Raw genomic sequence first — 14,606 nt, 5'->3', positions numbered from 1 at the left:
TAAGTTAGTTTGCAAGTTATCTAATATTCTGATAAATGCTGTGGGGGTGGGGGAAAGGAAGTATTGGGAGAGGTATGGCGACTTTTATCTGTGTGGTCAAGCGTGGACTCAGAAGTTGAGATATGGTATCAGCAGGAAAACAATGACTCTTAAGGATGTGCCTGTGTTGAAAAAGACCATAACAGATAGGGGGTGTCAGAGCCAAGGCCCTGAAGAATGTGCCCTGCATGATTAAGGAATGGCTCCAGTATGATTGGAATGGAAGAATGAGCAGCAAGGCAGGAGGGAATGACATCAAAGAAGTAACATGGGATCAGAGAGATTTGTCTTGTACTTTGAGATGCAAAACAATTTAAAGCTGTGAGCACATTGGTGACACAACCTGTTCATTTGAGCAGGGTTATTCTGGCTGGTGGCTATGAGACTAGACCATAGGAAGGCAAGATAGGGTAGAAGCAGAACATTAAAATAATCCACTTAAGGGATCATCATGTCTTTAGGCCAGGGCATCCCCAGTGGAGGTGGTAAAGAGTAGCCATATTTTGGTATATGCTGAAGACAGAGCCAGCAGTTTTGCTGGTGGACTAAATGGGTGAGAATTAGGGGAGTTTAAGACTGTGGTTTTGAAACGAAACAACTAGAAAGTTGGAACTGCTGTCAACTGAGATGGGGAAGACGAGGTAAATCACATTTTTTGTTTGTTGTGTCAGGGTGCAAATAACATTGGAGCTCATTTTTGGACATGTTGAACTTTAGGTAAGTAGACAGATGATAGATAGATAGATAGATAGATAGATAGATAGATAGATAGATATCACTTTAGAGTCCCAGGAGAGGACCAAGTTGAAGATCTAAAGTTTGAAGCAGTCAATTTGTTTTAAAGTTATAAGACCGAGTAAGATCTTCACTGGAGAAAATATAGACAGTAAAGACATTCAAGGACCCACACTTGAAGCAGTCCAGCTATAAAAGGCCTGGGAGACACAGAGGAAAGAGCAAATGAAGCTGAGAAAAAGTGGCCAGTGAGGAGAAAAGAAAACCAGGAGAGGGGGTGGGGTCTTGGAAGTTGAGTGAGAAAAGTGTTGTTTGTTTTTAAGGCAAAGGACATGCTCACCTACATCACATGCTATCGATAGATTAACATGGAGACCTCAAATTAACTGTAGACTATAGTAATGGCATGGTCATAGGTGAGCTTGACAAACGTAGGTTTTGTGCAGTAAGTGGGGGTAAAAGCCTGAATGGATCGGTTTGAAGGAGGAGGGTAGAAAAATTGGCAAGTGGGAGAAAATATAATTCCCAAGGGCTGTTGCTATTAAAAGAGGCAAGTAAATGGGACTGAGAGAAGAAAACGGGGTCAAGGGAGGGGTTTGTTTTTAGATGGGAGGAAAACCTTGTTTGCTGATGGGAATGATCTGGCAGAAAGGGGGAGAAAAGAGGACTGAAGGGGCTGTGGGGAGATTTTACTGTAACCATATTTTGGTGTTCCACTGGAAGCACCGGGTTTAAACAGCATGAGTATCTCAGGAGCAGAGACACAGGGAGAGCAGAACACAGAACAGATGCTGGGCTGAGCATATGTCGTGGGAAGAGCTTGTGGAGGGTCTCTCCTAGCGGCATCTGTTTTATCAGTTGGATAAGAATCCAGGTTATGAGATGGATATAGCGATAAGGAAGGAGATTTGGAGGCTTGACAAGAGAATGGAGAGAGTATGAAACAGTCACCTAGTGGAGTATCAAAGGGAATATACTGGGAAAACGTGTTGTAATCCCACACTTAAAAACCCACTTGAAGGTAGTTGTTGTGAATTGAGAGTGAGAATATCGGGATAGCAAACTGTGTAACATACCTCTTGCTGCGTGTTTAACTCATTGGTCTGATTCTCAACCCTAGTGAGGAAGCCAAAGAGATTCAACTGGTGTTAGGGGTTCCTCATGCGCAGTGCTGGTAAAGAGATTGTTTTTTATTAGGAGTGGGTACAACAAAACTCAGGGAAATTGCAGAGTTGAGTCATCGGGGGGGATTGAGACACAGAGACTTCTAGTTATTATAATGGCTTGAGCACAGACTCTCTTCCTTTGCTCAACCAATATTTACTGAGGGCTTTAGGCATTAAGAATATAGAAGTTAATGGGGCGCCTGGGTGGCTCAGTCGGTTGAGCGTCGGACTTCAGCTCAGGTCATGATCTCACAGTTTGTGAGTTCGAGTCCTGCGTTGGGCTCTGTGCTGACAGCTCAGAGCCTGGAACCTGCTTCAGATTCTGTGTCTCCCTCTCTCTTTCCCTTCCCCGCTCATTCTCTGTCTCTCAATGTTAAAAAAAATTTAAAAAAAGAATACAGAAGTTAACAAAAAATGTAAGAGTTTACAACCAACATACCTTTAAAAATTCTAAAGAATATCTACCTAGAAGGAATATTGTCCCAGAAGGAAAGTCTAGGATATAAGTAGAAATGATAAACAAAGACATAGTCCTCACAATAAAAAAATCCACATATAATAATAATGAGGATGCTTAATTTGTGGGAATAAATGAAAATAGAAATTCTGTACAAGAAGGGACTATTAGGGGTACCTGGCTGGCTCAGTCGGAAGAGCGTGCTACTCTTGATCTTGAGGTTGTGAGTTTAAGCTCCACATTGGGCTTAGAGATTATGAAAAAAAATAAACCTAAAAGAGAGAGAGAGAGACTATCATTTGAGAGGAATTATCAGCCTTCATTGGTATCATTGTCCAACTGGAGGAAACTTTTCATGTGTGTCTCCTGGGCTGCTCCCAAGATTTTCTCTTTGTCTCTTGTGTTCAGCAATTTCACTATGATCTCTCTTTTTGTCTCCTATTTATTTATTTATTTATTTATTTATTTATTTATCTATCTATCTATCTATCTATCTATCTATCTTACTTACTTACCTACAAGCTTGCTTGGAGATTACTGAGTTTGCTGGATCACTATGTTTGTTTTCATAAAATACTTGAAAATCTTGCTCATTTTTTCTTTAAATATTTTTTTCTGCCTATCGTCTCTTCGTTCCTTCTCAGAGCATAATTACAAAGGACATTCAGATACTGTTCAAGAGTTCACTGAGACTTTTCATTCTTTTTTCCAATTTATTTTTTCTCTTTTCCAGAATAAATACTTTCCGATGACCCATCTTCAAGTTCATTGACTGACCTTTTCTTCTGCAATCACCAATTGACTCTTAAGGTAATCCAATTTTGTCTTCATTTTAGATATCGTGCTTTTCAGTTTTAGAATTTCCATTTCATTGCAGTTTCTGTTCTGCTGAGATTCCTCATCTGTTTATTCCTCAAGACTATATTTTCCCTTCAAATCCTTTAAAAAATGTCTAGTAGATGGTGTAATATTTTTATCTGTCAATTTCACTGTCTTTGTTATCATGAGGCCTGTTTTTATTAATTGTTTGTCTCTTGACTGTGGGTCTCATATCGTTCCCTTCAAATGCTGATAGTTTTTACTGGACACTGTGAATAATAGATTCCAGTGATTCTCTTCAGTTGTCCTTCGCATGTTGATTTTTGTTCTAGAAGACGGTTAATTCAGCTGGATAAGCCTTGTCTTCTCTGTAACATGCCTCAGCTGAAATGGGACCCTACTGGTCTCCCTTTATACGCATAGTTTGAGAAATCAGCCAAGGATTTGGGTGAAGTTTGTATGCAGATAGGGGGACTTCCGCCTTCCCTTCTGTAGTTTTACACTTCATTTTGAAGCTCCTATAACAGCTTCCAAGTCAGACCTCTGTTACCCGACTTTTTCAGTTTGTGAACTGTGGCTATTTGCTTAAATTCTGGGTGTTCCATACTATGTGGCAAGTTGGTGTCCTCAAGCAAAGGCCACATAAAAGTAAATGTCACCCAGTAGCATCTCCTCTGCCAAAGGTTGTTTTCTCTCCATTATCTACTTGAAATGGATCACTCTCCTGTGACTTCAAATAATATTAAAATATTTTAAGTAGTTTTTTAAAAGCCTCCCCCCCCCATCCCGAGGTTAATCTGATACTAGCTACCCTGCCATTATTCTACTAATTGAGTTTTTATGCTCAAAACTGATAAATCAGTTACTAAGTATATGACTGTTTAAGTGGTTTAGAATACATCGTTATGTGTTGTCAGCCACCTTAAATATGTCTTGAAAATGATAGTTAACCTCTTTGTTACACAGTTTGAATTTTAGGATGTATTTGAAATGGTTCTGAGTAAAAGTAGAGCAATAATATTTTGGGTAAATTTAAACCTGATGTGGATTTTAGTAGAAAATTTAGTAGGAAAATAGTCTAGCTTGGTTAAGTAAATAGCCAGGTTATAAAGATTTCAGGTGGTTGGGAGAAGAGCCGACGCTCTAAATGCTCTTAACTATCTGTCCAAGGAGCTGGGAATTTAAGGAAAAGTGAAGGAATAGGTTAATCTCCTTAACTAGTTATGGTAAAATTAGAAAAACACATTTTCAGTTACTAAAGTGATGTAAAATAGAATGGATAATTCTTTTTTTTTTAATGTTTATTTATATTTGAGACAGACAGAGCACGAGCGGGGGAGGGGCAGAGAGAGAGGGAGACACAGAATCTGAAGCAGGCTCCAGGCTCTGAGCTGTCAGCACAGAGCCCCACGCGGGGCTCGAACTCACGAACTGTGAGATCATGACCTGAGCCGAAGTCGGACGCTTAACCGACTGAGCCACCCAGGCGCCCCTAGAATGGATAATTCTAATAGAAATGGGCACAATATTCTCTAGTGGCTGTTTTCCTTTTATGTTGAAACTACTTATAGATTGTTAGATTTATTTGTAACGCCTATTTATAAGCTCTAAGTTTTCTTTCTGTAACTGTGTCATCTCTGAATCTGTTCACACAAACCCTGAAGTCCTTATGGCCCATCTGTGTTTCACCCAAGGACAGAATGAAGATGTTTACTGTACCCTTAAAAACTATGAATTATTTGATATTATTCTACAGGACAGATTAGAGAATGGCACTCTCTGTGAATTTCAGATATGAAGGGTTTCTTCCCAGTTAGAGAGTATTGGGTTGTTTGGATGGCTGTGTCAGATCCCTGATACCAGAAATCAGAGCTAGTGTAGTGAGCCTGAGTCTCACTGATTCTACAAGACTGAACAGAGATAGAGACACCTTAGGCACAGGGATCACGAAAAGAACTTTCACAATAATAAAAATCAAATCAAATATCTCCCCACAAGGGACAATCAACAACACAGCAGAGTGTTTCACTTTTGAGCATAATATCATTGTACTCTTATGTTATTTTGCCAAACTCCTCCTGAAATCTCTTTGGGCAGCCTCCCCTCTTCTATGCTTACTTTGGCTGCACTGATTTTTCTGAAGGTTGGACTTCCATTGTGGTAGCAGTGGGGATGGAGTGGGGGCGGGGGCGGGGACAAGTGATTTAATAAAGAATTTTTATGCCAATTCTAAGTACAAAAATAATTTTTGGCAGATGAAGTTTTGAGCATCTAAATATTGGGATTTCCAGGATAATATTAAGGTTTGTAGGAGAAACAATATAAGAAAACTTCAGAAAACTATGGGTCATATAAGAATATTTAGAGCATATGGTCACTATGGGTGTAGTAAATGGTGCAACAGTTTATTAGAGGACTGCTGTGGGACTTGTTCTCTGTAGCTTCCAGAGACAGGGAGTTGCACTATGCAAGACTCTGTCGTGATTGCTTCAATGGACAAGGAAGGCCCCCAGAGACCCTTTTAAACCCACCTTGGTGAAATAAAAGGACCTGGTGTAATTTGTTCAAGAAATTGGTGGTTCAAAATCACCAAAGCAGAGGTTCTTTTGTATTATCGGCTATGAAAACAAATTAATTAAACAAATAAACCCATAAAGTCCATTTAGCCTGCATTTTCTCCATGCACTCACTACTCTCCCCAGATTGTGGGGTTTAAATGACCTGGCAGGGAAAACTCGGAAGAATTCTTCAACTAAAACAACATGCTCAAGAGCGTAAAGCTTTCCTAAGTGACCAGAGCACTCACTGCTCATCATACCCAGGGAGCCAAATGACCCTCCTTAGGTATTAAATTTCTGCTTTTGATTTTAAGGTCCTACAGGGCAGGATAATTCTCTTTGTATGGTTCCTAGAACAGCACTGCGCGCACTTGAACATTTAATCAGCGCTACTTGATAATGAATATAGGATTTTACAACACAGAATCAAATTGGTCCTGAGAGAAAAATATCTAACTCTCGGAGCTAAGTGCTTTCTTCTTAGTTGCTGAGTAGTGTCTTCGCCAGCTCATCATTGTGAAACATCCTTGGGTAAAGAGCCACTTTCACTTACCTTGAACCTCCCCAAGGTCAGGCACAGGGATGACTAAAAAGAGAACACAGATTACATGGTCCACTTCACTTAAAAACCTCAAAAACCAACAGTGATTCTTGAAGGGTCACCCACACTTAAGGCCATTTTGCAGGAAAGTCATGTTGCCCCCAAACTGCCACAAATTGAGAAGCACTCAAGGCCCAGAGGTCCTTAAAATGTCTTGAGAGACTATTGAAAAGATAATTCACCTCCAACATCGAGGACATAATTCCTTTCACTACGTGAGAGAATACAATGAGCACTACACATCCGCTCATTAGACTCACATTTCAAAGTACAGTCAAGGGTCCCGACAAAGCCATCAGGATCCAAGGGCAGCTGCACAGTCCGAGTGGAGGGCCAGTTATGTCTGGTTAGGATTCCTAAGGCTAGTTCTCACCTGGTCTTCCTCTTTCTCTGTTCCCGCCTAGACCTGTTTTTAAATTTGACTGATTCTACGAGATACCCAATATCCTTCCCACAGTTTCCTTTTCTCTGTAAATTAATCAGTTTCTGTTTACTTACTTGTTTAAAATTTAAGAGTCCTGGGGTGCCTAGGTGGCTCAGTCAGCTAAGCATCTCAAGTCATGGTCTCACGGTTCATGGGTTTGAGACCTGTGTTGGGTTTTGCACTCACAGCGTGGAGCCTGCTTGGGATTCTCTCTCTCCTTCCCTCTTTCCCTCTCTGTACTCGCACTCTCTCTTTCTCTCAAAATAAATAAATTAATTAAAGAATGCTGACTAGTAAAAATGGGAGCTTTATGAATGTCTTTATGAACCAGATGTGTTGATAAATTCAGAGAAAAAACAAAAAAGAACAATATTATATAATACCACTTTTGTTTAAAATATATTAATATGTACACAGGAAAATGGAAAAATGTCTGTTAAACATTGACTAGAGGATGGTACCTGGAAAAGTAGCATCACAGGTATCTTTCATTTATCTCCTTATGCATTTCTATGTTGTTTTTCATTTCTGACCAGAGGCTATTACTATAAAATAAGATATAAAAATACTAATTTGTAGAAGAGTTCACAAAGAACCAGTAATTTCACACTTTTCCTAATCCATAGACTTTGACTATTAAATGTGGTAATGGTTATGCGGAGAACAACAGTGTATTAAATACTAATGTCCAACAGTGGAGAGGGAAGGACAGGAGTAAGTATAAGTAAGGCCTTATAATGGGTGTGGGGTGGAGTTGCGAGTAATGATATAAATCGTGCATGGCTATTTACTAAAGAAAATTAGAACTAAAATTTTAGCATGTTTTGAATGCATGCGTGTGTGTGTGTGTGTGTGTGTGTGTGTGTGTGTGTCTGAGAGAAAGAGAGAAAATAGTTCATAGATAAGTTGGCCCCAAAATTCAGAAAGAGGAGGATGGAATGAATAAAATCCTATTAATGAAGCTTAGGTACTAACATTCCACCATTAATTCCAAGAAAACTCAAATACACTTTACTAGCACAGAGGCCCTGATCCATTTAGAACACACCATATACGACATGTGATAATACTATGGGCATTTTGTAATCAAAAATATAAGACTATATCATCTTCTCAAAGGAAAACAAATTTAAATCTATCAAGATGTTAATTAGTAAAAGAATCAAAAAAGGGTAACCAATAAAAGCTGTGCATAGGAACAATGTCAAAAGCTCAGCAGCTTACAGTAGCAGTGATCTACTTCTGCCACATGTTATATGGGCACTGTGACTCAGTGACAGTTCCCTCCCATGTCTCCTTCATTATTAGGCTCAGGATGATGAAACTATTTGGAAGATATATGGCAAACACTCACTGGATCTTAAGGCTCTCTCTTAGAAGTGACATGTATCACTTCTACTCACCTTCCATTGGCCAAAATAAGTCAAATGGCCAAGCCTAATTTTAATCCCTACAGGGAGAGGCAGCAAGAATTGTAAACAATAATACCTTTAATCGCAAGAATATATATCATTAAACCTAAAGTTCAAATTCACCGGCAAAGAAAAACACTAAGGTAAGTTAATAGATTATTCCTGTTATTTTGCTATCCAAATTATTAAACTATTTGCATACATGAAAAGTCAGTGCATTTAATGTAATCATATCTTTAAAGTATTGTTTATATCGTAAGACAATAGTGCAATTAATGCTGAAAAGACATCTAATTTCCAAAACTGTTTTCATTTTCATAGTGTTAAATAAATCTTGATGTGTTAATTTTAAGTCTGGTCTTGACTTAGATTTCAAAAGTACTCAAGTTGACTAAATCACTGGGGTTGTGGGAGAATAGTACTAGGGAAAAATTAATAATATATATATTTCTATGGTTGAGAATTCAGATTCACCAAAAACCAAAAAAAAAAAAAAAAAAAACAAACCAAAAACAAACCAAAAACAAACCCACTAGCAAACATTGAGCTCTATTAGATGTCAGGCACTACAACAGATAGTTTCACTGACATTTTTGTTTTTCACGAACTTTTCCTTAAAAATTCTTTGGTTGGATAATTTGTATTTTTGTGAATGAGAAAATGTATTAAATTCATCAGGGTGTCAGACTGAGACTTAGACCCGGGATATCTGAGTCCTAAATTCATTGCCTTTTTTGTTTCTGTCCACACATTTAAGTCTATACATGAAATGTATCAGGGAGTGCCAAGGCTTGGGATCAGACTCAGAGAAATTCTCTAACATTTAGGCTACAGCATCCAGGAGAGATTTGGGCAGTAGATAATTTGGCAGCTTCCAGAAGGCTGCCATCTTCAGCTCAAGCAACCGTTAGCTGCTTGCTCACTGCCACCCGGCCTGCCAAGCTTTGTGAAGTTATATGCTCTCCTGAAAGAGAGGTTATATATCTCTCCTGAAAGAGATAAACAGGCTCTCCCATTATCCAAGTGCCCCAGAAGAGAGGGGTTCACAATTTGGTTAAAAGAAGGAGCTCAGACAGGTCTTCAAATACATCCACAGAATTCGGGCTCTGGGCTGAGGTTCCTCTATACTGTTGCCTCTTCTACATGAGGGAGAAGCCTTGGGGAGTTACCTGTGTCCTACACATAGTCCTCCATGGCCCATGTGTGCCAGCAGTCCTGCTTCCATTTGATGATCAGGTCAATTACCTCACCAAATTTTTATTTTTTCTTTTTTTTAACTGCTGGTCTTGGACAGAAGAAACCCAAAGCGGCCAGGCAACAGTCACATCTTATAGTTGAGTAGGACTCTCATTATATCCTCTCATGAAAATGTCACCCTCTGGGGACTCCTGGGATGTCTAGTCCTACAGAGCCCAGAGTTGCCAAGGTGGGAAGCCGAAAGTCTCCTAGTGGATTACTGAAAATGATAGTAAACAGGGTCACCCCTGCTTCTACCCTTTGGTTCCCCAACCTATATATTTTTCCTATTTGGTACACAGTCCTGTTTAATGACTTTGATTCAAGGCACGTACTACATCCTGCAGGATTGTGGCTAATCCTCATAAAGTAACACCACTGAGCTGGTGCTTAGCTACACCTTCAGCAGGCCATTCCAATACTCTATCTTATCTGCAGCTTGTGGGTGGGACATAATATAATATGACTAGTGGATCTCATGGATCCTCTTTCAAATCTCCTTTGCTGTAAAGTGAGTCCACTTACCTGATGCAGTGCTGTGTGAAATTCCATGCCAGTAGATCAAACACTGGGTAAACCCTTGTAATAGGAAAAGCAAACCTCAATCTGGAATGGATGTCTGCTTCTGTGATAATTGTTTGCCCTGCAGGTTGGAAGGGGCCCAGTGTACCCAACTTGCCACTGAGTGGCCAGTTTGTGTTCTTGAGAGATAGTTCCGTTACTGGGGCTCAGCCTTGGTGTCTGTTGCTGGCAAGTTGGATGTCTGGTGGCAGCAATAGTTTAATCAGCCTTGATAAGCAAGAGCCAATACATAGCCTCCATTTCTTGCACTGTGACAACTTTTCACTTAGGCACTTTGTTCCCAGACTAGAGCTGGCTACAGATAGAAGCTGGCTGATGTCAACTAACCAAATTATTTTATATAATTGGTTGTATTAACATTCTTCTATTCGTCTTGTAGGAGTTAATATGTGATACTATAAAGATCTTCACATTCTGTGCCCGCTCTCGTATGACCATCTACATTCTTCGGTTTCACACTTTCTTGTCCCTGATATTTCAGTCTGTCCTCTTCTAGTATCCTGAACACCTCGGTCAGGCCATTTGCCACTGCCTATGAATCTGTATCTATTCTAGCCTTGGTCCATTTTTCTGTCTGCTTGAAGCTCTACCCATTGTGAGGATTTTTCCTCATCAATTTCTTTCGAGGTCACCGCTGAATAAAGCTGTCCAATTTTGGATGCATCCACATTCCAAACCACCACATGCACAAATAAATCTCTGTCAGATGTTTACAAGAGATTTTTTCTCCATAGGGCCACACGGGTCTTGGGAGAGAGGGGTGCCCCCGCATGATAGGGGATGACATGAGGATCTGGGATGCCTGGTGCTTTCTCTGATTCTGCTCATGTTAGATCCTGCATGTGTCACTTCGATCTTATGATGGATTACCTTTGTGTCCGACTGACTCAGTTCATGAAAGAGAGTTCCAGACATGCGGGACTTGACGTGTCATGGTCAGGTGAAGTGTCTGTATCAGGACTTGGTAATACGCCAGGAGTTGTTTTTCAAAAGGGTGGCGTTCTCCACTGAAGATAGTTTGGCCATGCTCCTTGCCCTCCGCAGGCCTGCACTATGATTCTCTCACTGGGGCTTGCCATATATTCCGTATGGCTGCTTCTCCTGCCTCAGAACCCTCTAATATCAGGGTCTGCTGAGTTGTGTGGCCCAAGTGGCAGGCACCTACCCCAGGGTCTGAATATGATATAGAATTATTTCTGGCTCTGGCCCCACTCTAAGCTGGAGCCCTTTTTGTCACTAAGTACCTGTGTCAGATCACTGTTTCCAGGTGTGGAATATGCAGCTGCCAAAACCCAAAGAGGCTTAGCAGCATTGCATTTTCTAATTCATGGCGGGATGTGTGATGCAGTCATTTATCTTTTATTTGGGTTGGTATGCTTGGCATGCTCACGATGACTGACTGCCTAAAATTTGTAGTAATGTGGAAGAATTCTGACCAGCCTCTGCAGCCCATATATCTAAACAAGGCCTTCAACACGCTGGGCACGTCTTGCATGTCCAACTTGACTAGCATGATATGGTGGATCAGGGTGTTCAGGATATTCAGACAGTTCAGAACACTGCAGATTATATTATGGCAGAGGGAGAGAAACTTAATATAGCCCCAGGGAAGAACTATAAATGTACACTTTTGTACATTACAGGTGAATGTAAATTGCTTCTGAATTGTCTTTTCTGATTGGAATAGGAAAAAATCAAATCAAAGGCCATGTGCCATGTACCTTAAGTCATTAATCAAAGACAGAACATCTGGCATGGACACTACATAGGGCTCCTGCCTGTAGTCTGCTGTCATCCTCACAATCCTTCTGGTTCCTGGAAGAGCCAGATGACTCTTAAATGGAGACATAATGAAACCACCCTTTAGATCTTAGGAGAGGCACTGGTTTCTATTCCCCTTCCTCCTTACCCTGAGGTACAGTACTAGTTTTAATTTACTATTTTGGCGGTTTAAGGGACAACTTTCAGGAGCTTTCATCCGGATCTCCCACTATCATAGCTTTTATTGTAGGCAAAGGACCCAGTGTGGACCATACCAAATACAAAGTGGGTACGTGTGTGTGTGTGTGTGTATGTTTATGTGTATTCCAATTACATTTGAGGGCCAGGAAAATGACCTCTGAGTGGGTTAGCGGGCTACATAGACCCATTATGAGGCTGGTCTCAGAGCATCATTTAGTATCTGCCCCCCGCCCTCTCCCCCCCGCCACATTCCACCATACTAATAGAGGAACTATAATGATACTTCAGGTCTCCAGGTATCAGTATCAACTTGGGCCTTGTTCCTGGCATTCATCAGGTGCAATGCTCCCATTTCTCCAGTGTGAAGTGGCCTGAATGAATGGCCATCAGTCCTCCTAAGGAAGAACTGGGAGATCATTATTATAAACACTTGCCATGCTGTTGCAGCGTCATTTGTTTGGAGACTCCATTCCTTTTCAGTCCATGGGTTCTAAGTCTTAAAAGTGCCTCAGGACCAGAAATTAGATACAGAAATCTGCATCTATACTGGAATATGGGAGAGAGCTAAGGACTCTTAGCATCCCAGCAAGAGAGGCATCAATGCACGCCTTGGGGGGGACTTGTATGGTGGATCGCTGTGTCCATTTTAACCTCTCTCAGTTATTTCTTTTAATAATAAGGTTCTCTTTGATAAAACACATGAGCCTAATGCAACTCAATGAATACTACTTTTAGACAATTATAGAAGGCACCTGTCAGACTTAGTGAAAAAGGAGGCAGAGATTGAACACCAACTTAGTGATTATTTCTGAGAGTATGGCCTCACTATTATAAGTGTTAGCTGTCATTATCAAAAACCCTTTAAAGATCATTAAAAGAAATACGGAAAGTGGCCACATTGTGAGATAAGGGTACCCATACAGAAACAATATAGAAGAGAAAACTAAAGCAGTTCTAATGTCCCAGGCATTGACAATCAAGGATTGCGACCAAAGTGTCTCAAGTAACTTAAAGAAAAATGATGATCTTGGGCTGTGGAAAAGCATAAGATGATTCAAGAATTGACACTCGTAATGGTTAAGATCCTGATGTTAAAGATGCACATGAAGAAAATGGCTAGGCGGCCTCTCCCTCCCTGTCTCTGGGGTAAGTCTTACGGTCTGCTCCTCTCCTGACCACGTGATGCATGGAAAGCTTCCACGAAAATTTCCATGAGTTCTCGCATCCCTAACTTCAGAACCGTATGACAGTTCCTTGAAATAGCCAATGCCATCCTTCATTAAATGAATATAATCAACGCAGAACCAAAGTTGAAGTCAAGCAAGGTAAGGAGGAACAAAGGAGAAAATCTGGCATGGGAGCAACAGAGACATGGAAGAAACAAAGAGGAGAAACGAAAAAGCAGCATACTTGAGAACAAAAGAAGAGCCAGAAGAATAAAAGTTCAGTACCTGTGCAGGTGCACAATAAGGCTCTGGAGAGGAAGGCATTTTGTTATTTTAGGTATTTTATTTTCTGCTTTGGGCCTTTGTAGACATCTTTAGGAAATCTCATTTGGTGGACATTTGGCCTATTTCCTAAAGTTTATCAGAATCCTATTATACTTTAATCCTCTCCTAAAGCATTTATTCTTGGCTCTAGATTGTCCACAAATCCAATTAGCACACTCTCAACTCAATTTACCAAGTATTTAATAGCGAGACTGAGTAGAATGAGATTGAAGAGGGATTCCTCTAACATAACAAGTGGTTGTTAGACTATTAAAAATAACTGCAATTCATATTCTACAATTTCCCCCTTAAGATTGGAATGAAATCAAAACTATTACTGTAACAGCAGTAACAACAACCAACATGAGTATACTACATATATTTTTACAAAACGAGTTTGCGAGCATCAGTTTTGTTATTCTTCTCAATAACCCTTCGAGGGCAGCTAAGCATTACCAAATAAATTCTTGATACAATATTGATCTGACGTGGGAAAATGTGAAAACAGCCATTCATCTTTGTAACACTGATAAAATAAAACCCCTAAAATGGCTTAGGCAGTTTGGAATACATAAAGTTTAAACTTCTGTTCAATATCTTAGTATTGCCTATTAACCTTGTCTCACCTATCAAGCCATGTTTTTCTTGTCTCAAATATGCATCCTTATCTGTCATCAAACAAAAATCAGCTACTCTTTTCACACATATGAAGGAAGGGGTAAAAAACGATTGCCATCTAACTTTTCTGATATTCAGCATCTATCAGCACACCCAACGCAACTGTACTGAACCACTGTGTGTGCTCATGCTGGCTCTGGCCACTGTTGTGGGAGGTTATGTGTCATCATCCTATAAGATGGCTTCTTCTCCCTTCTTCTCTGCAAAGGAGACCTTGCTGCAATGGACCTCGGCTGATGACCTGAGAAATACCGAGGCTACGTGGAAATTTTCATTTGAGCATCTTTCGAATCTCGGAAGTTGAAACAGTCAAACTGTTTTCGTTGGACAATGCAGACCGTCACTACAGTAACTGACCTACCCTGTACTCAGGACACTTAGCACATTTACACACACTCCCAGGGGCAACTAGTCACAAGGACTCATTTTAGAAGCAATTGGCCATAA

General features: G+C 40.3%; 1 long non-coding RNA gene across 1 annotated transcript in view; it reads left to right on the top strand.

Moving 5' to 3' along the window:
* Window positions 1-14,606, top strand: part of LOC123384776 — a 112,322-nt gene that overhangs the window by 58,199 nt on the left and 39,517 nt on the right. Inside the window, exon 3 of the long non-coding RNA XR_006596303.1 lies at window positions 3,131-3,207. This is a non-coding gene — a long non-coding RNA (uncharacterized LOC123384776). The remainder of the gene's footprint in view (window positions 1-3,130; window positions 3,208-14,606) is intronic.

The sequence above is a fragment of the Felis catus genome, chromosome B1 (assembly GCF_018350175.1).
Source record: "Felis catus isolate Fca126 chromosome B1, F.catus_Fca126_mat1.0, whole genome shotgun sequence".
Classification (NCBI taxonomy): domain Eukaryota; kingdom Metazoa; phylum Chordata; class Mammalia; order Carnivora; family Felidae; genus Felis; species Felis catus.
This window is presented reverse-complemented; position numbering and strand designations above follow the sequence as displayed.